General features: G+C 42.4%; 1 protein-coding gene across 2 annotated transcripts in view; it reads left to right on the top strand.

Moving 5' to 3' along the window:
- Positions 1 to 6,965, top strand: part of C2H11orf49 (chromosome 2 C11orf49 homolog) — a 165,101-nt gene that overhangs the window by 63,693 nt on the left and 94,443 nt on the right. The window lies entirely within an intron of this gene.

Raw genomic sequence — 6,965 nt, 5'->3', positions numbered from 1 at the left:
TCTCTCTTTTTCTTCTTCTTCTTCTTCTCTCTCTCTCTCTCTCTCTCTCTCTCTCTCTCTCTCTCTCTGCTCACTATCACTACCTATTTTGTGGTGACGCTGCTGAGTAGTTGTATTCTGGTGCCATAACTGATGTCCGTACAAGACAATGAGCTTCACGTTTAGGTGCTGTACATGGTTTGAATGTTCTGCAACGAGCCACATCCCCATCTCACTTCCTCTCCTTAGCCCTCTTTGATTCCAAGACATAAACCACAAACATTGAAATTAGGCAATTATTAGTCCTATAGTGTCCTTTAAGCGTGTAAGGGTTAAAAAAAAAAAAGGATTGCATTGTATTACTTAAAATCAGAACCTAAAAATGTTCAAACCCTGAGAGAAGCCAAAGCAAAGCTTTTTCTATCAGCTAGCCCCAATTGTGAGTGTAAAGGAAAAAATCCTGGCCGGGCAGTGGTGGCGCACGCCTTTAATCCCAGCACTTGGGAGGCAGAGGCAGGCAGAGCTCTGAGTGCGAGGCCAGCCTGGTATACAGAGTGAGTTCCAGGACAGCCAGGGCTATACAGAGAAACCCTGTCTCTAAAAACAAAACAAAACAAAAACAACAACAATAACAACAAAATCGTGAAGGAAATATTTTTGGAATGCTGCTCAAATGATAGGAAAAAACAACTGTTGAGTGGGACATAGTGGCACATACCTGTTAATCCCAGTACTTGGGAGGCTGAGGTAGAAGGATCGTGTAGCTTGTGCTGTATAGCAAGACTCCGAATCGTAGGAGGGACTAGAGGCTGAGAGTAAATTTAGGAACTGAGAGCACTTGTTGCCCTTGCAAAAGACCTGAGTTCAGTTCCCAGCACTGACATAGTGGCTCACAACCCTCTGTAACTCCAGTTTCAGGAGATCTAATGCTGTCTTCTGACCTCTGTGGGTACCAGGCATAACAGGGTATGCATATATTCATGAAGGCAAAACACTCATACACATCAAATAAATCTAAAAAAAAAAATTAAAACACACATAGGGAAGAAAGGAAAATGGTATTAGGGAGGGAGGAGGGAGGGGGGGAAGAAGGGGCAGGGAGGGAGGCAGAGAACATACGCACAATCAGCTTATTGCTAATATGGTCAGCAGTGGCCAGAACAGAAGAGTAAACTAACCACAGTATTCCCTTGAACCAAAGCTGGTCCAGAGCAAGGCCCCAACTCTCTTCAGCTCTGATGGCTCAGAGAGACTGCAGATGTCTGATGCTAGCAAAGGGTAGGTCATGGGTCTGGGGATAGAAACCATCTGTGTCAAAAAGGACAGCTGACAAAAGGTGACTCAAAACGGCAGGTTCTCAGGTAGACGCAACAGCTTTCATAGATCAAGAGAAGTCAGTGCACAGGTTCAAAGGTTCGGAGGACAGGCTGCCTCTTCTGTAAGGGCTGATGACTTTAGTTGAAGCCAGTGCTCATTCTGAAAATCCTAGGGCCCCTGAGAAGCACAGTAACTCTCCTCTGCCTGTGCTCTGTACATGAAGCACACAGCATGGACAACTGCGCATCTGTTTACAATGGTTTATGAACACTGAAAGCCCACTGTAGGTCTTACAGCTCAAATAGATCCCTTTCAAAACATTAGTGTCATTGTCAATGTACCTGGTCACCAAAGAGCTCTGATGGAGCTGTACAAAGATATTGATAATGTTTTTGTGCTTGCTAATACAACATCCATCCCACATCCATGGGCCAAGGAGTAGGTGGGGAAAAAGTTTAAAAAAAAAAAACCTTTATTTTTTTAATTTAACATGAGCATTATAGAAAACAAAAATGTAAGAATAAAGAACAAAGATATCTGTGATCATAAGCTGTTAACTGGACCTGTCCTTTTAGGTCCTATATATGTATATAGTGTTCCAGTTATGATTATGATGCCTAAAATCACACAGTTTGTGCCACACTTTTCATACATTGTGACCGTTCACCAATTCAAAAATCCCAAAGCTACATGACTATTTTGATAAGTAAAAGATACCATATTAACATGTTAGAAAAACACTTTAATCTCACCTTTCCTAGAGACAAAACTACCAAAGAGCAACCTCAAGATAGAAGCATTTTCAGTCATAATTAAAATCCCATGTTCTCCAGATGTTCTAGTTAAAATGATTCACAGCACAACAAAATGCACTAGTATGGTGTTTCTCTGAGAGTTTATCAGACTTGTGCTATTAAAATATAGGCATATTCCTATTTTCCAGCCAGAAGATACACATACAGTAATGCAGAGCACACAAGGATACTTCTCCCTACAGACTTCCTTTTGCCCTCCTATGCTAGCCTAATGAACAAGTCCCAACTCACGCTGGCTAACAGTTCAGTGGCTAAGATGCATGTTTTCTATTGATTATAGCAGATATTTGCAAGTTGACTAATACAGTCACTTCCAGGACATCTATAAAGCATAAACAGGAAACAAAGTGAGCTTTGTATTCCATGGCCACAAATGCTTTACCAAAAATGTACAACAGATCTATGGTTATAACTGAAACCAATCTTCTAGATGCAGAAACACTAGCAAAGAGATTTGGCCACAACCTTCTTCTCTTGACCATCTCAAGGAGTGATTTCAATTAACATCTTATTACCTTGGATACATTTGTGGGGCAATTGCTTTCATAAAAGAGCAGATCCTCTGATGGGTCTGGGCAAAATAACTTGAAACTTTCTGAAAGTATTTGTCCTGCCATTTTAGTTTCATGAGGAACTGGCCATGGTGGCACACACCTTTAGTCCCAGCCCTCAGAAGGCAGAGGCAGGTGGATCTCTGAGTTCGAGGCCAACCTGGTCTACAGAGTGAGTTGCAGGACAGCACTCAGAAGGAAGACAGGAAGGTCGGGAGTTCAGACTTGTCCTTGCCTACATATCAAGTTCAAGGCAAATCTGGGCTATGTGAGACCCTGTTTGAAAAATCAAATCAACAACAATATCATTCATGATTCATGGAAGGAGGTTCATATATCAACAATAACAACAGTTTGGAAGAAGTTGATTCCAGTGTGCTTGGATGATCATGAGAAGCTCTAGTCTGGAGGAGAGAAAGTTACTGCGGAAGTGGAGGAATGGCACCTAGAACTGGATGTGGAACCTGAAGGTGTGAGGCAACTGACATGGCCTCATCCCAAATGCTGGCAAGAAACTGCTGCTTTCCATGAGCAAGCAGTGAAACTGTGTTGACAGTGACTCCTCTCTGCCGGGGACAGGCAAACCCATCATGTGAGAAATGCAGAAGAGGATTTAGAATCTGCTGCAAACTCAGTTACTGACACAGTGCCAGGTCTTGTTTTGAAAGATTCTCCATTGTATGTACAGTGCTGTCAAACAGCATCTCAAGGGATAGAGAGATCTCCCACGAAAAGAAGAGCTGATATATGTGACAGATTTCACTGTTGTCTTATTTTAAGAACTTGCCTCAGCCATCTAGCGTCATTCACCACCTTCCTGGCAGGTCAACAGCCATCAACACTGAGGCAGGACCCGTCAACAACAACAACAAACCTCACCAAAGGCTCAGATGATCATTAACATTTTTTTAGTGATAAAGTATTTTTAAGCTAAGTATATATATTGTGGTTTTAGACATTACACTTGTACACTTAATAGACCATAGTATAGTGTAAATGTAGGTTGTGTCCATGGGGACAGAAGGGCACTTTCTGTTATCAACTCCGGTTGGTGATCAGACTTGGGCTCTAAAATGAATTGGAAAGTAAGGGTCCAGGCTCCTGGCCAGGACCACTGAGGAGGACTCCTGGACTTGAACAGGGTCCAGTGGCACAGGCCTGGGACTCTAGCTCTCTGAAGGCTGCAGTAGAAGAATCTTGTTCAAAGTTGGCCTGAGGTACAGAAGAAACAAAGGCCAGCCTGGGCAACTTGGGCTAAATTCTTTCTCAAAATAAAGGAGCTTAGGGCTTAGCTCAGTGGGAGTTTACTTGCATAGAAAGTGGTGAGTCATGGGTTCAGTTCCCAGTGCCCACCCCCAAATATTGTGGGTGAGCAACAGATTTATTAAAGAAAATATTGTTTGACTTGTTAAAAGTTGTGATAGACTCTACATAGGAAAGCTCTCCTTTTAGCTGTTTTCTTGTACAGTTGTTCTATGACACTCATCATATCATTCCATAGCCATCACCACCTCCCAGCTCTAGCATGTGTGCACCTTGCAGAACTAAACTTCTGTACCCACTGGAGGGGACGCCTCCATTCTCTCTCATGTCTATTTCATAGAGAACTATACAGAGTCCCAGTGGTGTCCTTGGTGAGCTGCTTAGCTCACCAAGTCTAATGGCCTCACAGTGACTCGGTCTGAGGATGCACTGCAGGTTATAGAAAGCTTGCCTAGCAGTTACAGGACCTGGGGTTGATCCTCAGCGCTGCTTAAAAGTGGGGAGGGTGATGCATGCCTGTGCCCCTATCACTCAAGGGGCAGAGGCAGAAGAGTCATAAACTCAAGGCTATCCTTGGCTGCCTACCGAGTACAAGGCCAGCTGAGCTACAAGAGATCCTTTCTCAAAAAACAACCAATTTAACTCAGTTTAAATAGAGATACTAACTTAAAGAAAGGGAAGGTCTAAGTCATTTCCTCAGTCAGTAAGTCCTTTTGGAGGCTAAGTGGGTGGGCATAGTGTGCAGTTGTTCTCATTGGGTTTACAAGCTCCCTGACGCTGCTCTGGGCAGTGCTCTGCTTCTTTATATATGGCCACTCAAACCTTTAAAGAATGGTCCAGTATCCTATTGGATCATTTCAACTATCCTAACAAACATAATATGGCTATTATTTTGCCCATTTTGTAACTAATCGAATTGTAGAACCTGGATGACTCCCTGTTGGAGAAGTTCACACCCATATTCTCAAGTGTGTCCTACTTTCTGGGTAGCTTCTCTCTTTTGTCTCATGCTTTGGCCTACATTAAAATCATTAATAAAACTCTGGCCTCTGCAGAAGAAAAGGAATGAAATAAATCAATGGGACTTGTTTAACTTGGAGGAGGGCTGCACAGTTGGCTTGCTATCAAGCTGTGGTAGATCTGGATTCACTGATGTGCTCACGCAAGGCTTTGTCTTCTGTTTCTACTTTGATTACTGCTTCCTTGACTTGTAATCCTAGAGATCACTCATATCTGTTTTCCTGAGGCACAAGAAGTATCTGGTGTACTAGCAATAACATCCTTCCCTTTACAGAATGAAAGGCAGACTCAACTTTTAAGTGAACCAGCCCTCTGGTCATTATGTGTACATAGACACCCATACACTGTGAGTGTTTAAGTGAACTCTAGACTTTCACCAGATTCTGTCTTTGCCATCCTTCCTTAGTCCCTTGGTCAGTCATAAGAGACTCATTGAAGATCTGTAATGCTCAAAAATGTTGGATTGGTTTTGGTGATATGGCATATGGAGATAACTATGGAAAACAGTCCAAATAGCTTTATTTTTTTTTTCTTTTCCTAATTTAGAAATTGTACCTCTTCAGGAATTTATTTACTTTCACAGGGGAATCATATAGCATTTGAACTCTAAGCAGATGTGGATTTCTTTATCTCTCTAATCGCAGCTGCTTGTGGTGCATCCAGCTGCTGAGGGAAAGCAGCTCCCAAATTCTCTCTGATCCTCTCAGGCCATAAACAAGACCTAGATTTCAGCCTGGGCACTTGTTTCTAGGCTTCTCAGTTATGCAGCTTCTGATTTTTTTCTTTCTTTCTTTTCTTTTTCTTTTTTTTTTTTTTTTTTTGGTTTTTTGAGACAGGGTTTCTCTGTGTAGCCCTGGCTGTCCTGGAACTCACTTTGTAGACCAAGCTGGCCTCGAACTCAGAAATCCGCCTGCCTCTGCCTCTGCCTCCCGAGTGCACCGCCACCACCTGGCGCTTCTGATTTTTTAAAGACCAGTTGCAAAGTTTGTATCTAGATGTGCCTAAAATCTTTCCTTAGACACTTTTGATACACGGTATTTTCCCAGGAAACTTTGGAACACCTTCCAGAGTGTGTCAGTTCCCCGTTTAATCTGGAATGAGCAAAAGCTCTTGGAGGCAGAGCTTAGAAGGAAAAGATTTATTAACCCCCACCTCAGATGCCAGCCCCGACTCAGCAAGCTGCACTGTGCTGTTCTTCTGCAGATAATTTCCTTAAAGCATCATGTTCATATTTGAGCATTAGCAGGAAGAGGCCAAACCTTCTGGGAGGAGGGAGGGAGGCTTGACTTCCAGCACAGCATTTCTAAAACGAAGCCACCTGTAGAAACTTAGGGCGCTGACCCCGCCAGCAAGAAACATTCTCTTCCAGCTTTTAGCAAGTTAGGGATGCGATGTCATTTCTGCACGACTGAGTTCTGAATGATGCTAATTTCCCTGTGTCTGAGTTTCAGATAATCTCATGAACACTACAGTAAGCCTCTTGCTATCTGGGCAACTTTAGACTTTTGGAAGCAGAAAGATCTATTCAAATGTAAACGACCTTTAAAATTCATCTCCTTGCTTTGGTATTTCTTTCAGTGTGGAGAGATTAATCTGAATTTTCTGAGCCCGGAAAAGACTGAAATTCTTTTGAAGTAAATCTTTACTTCTGTTTGGGAGTATCAGCCCCAAAGAGCTTTTTGTTCTGTTTCTTTCCAGTAAGGATGTAGCTAAGGGCTTTGTTCTTTACCAACAGAAATACATAGTTAATATATATTTTCAGTGAATAAAATAACCATAGGTGCTTCTATTGTGAAGAACTATCTACCAAGAGAATTGTCATCATATTACAAACAATTAGAAAAGCAGATGTTATCTGAAAGAACTGTTTACCCAGCAGTGAGAGCTGAAAAGCAGTGGTAGTTCCCTTCCCTTCCCTTCCCTTCCCTTCCCTTTCCCTTTTTCCCTTTTTCCCTTTTTCCCTTTTTCCCTTTTTCCCTTTTTCCCTTTTTCCCTTTTTCCCTTTTTCCCTTTTTCCCTT

The sequence above is a fragment of the Mus caroli genome, chromosome 2 (genome assembly GCF_900094665.2).
Source record: "Mus caroli chromosome 2, CAROLI_EIJ_v1.1, whole genome shotgun sequence".
Taxonomy (NCBI): Eukaryota; Metazoa; Chordata; class Mammalia; order Rodentia; family Muridae; genus Mus; species Mus caroli.
Note: the sequence above shows the minus strand (reverse complement) of the source record. Positions and strands in the feature narration are given on the sequence as shown.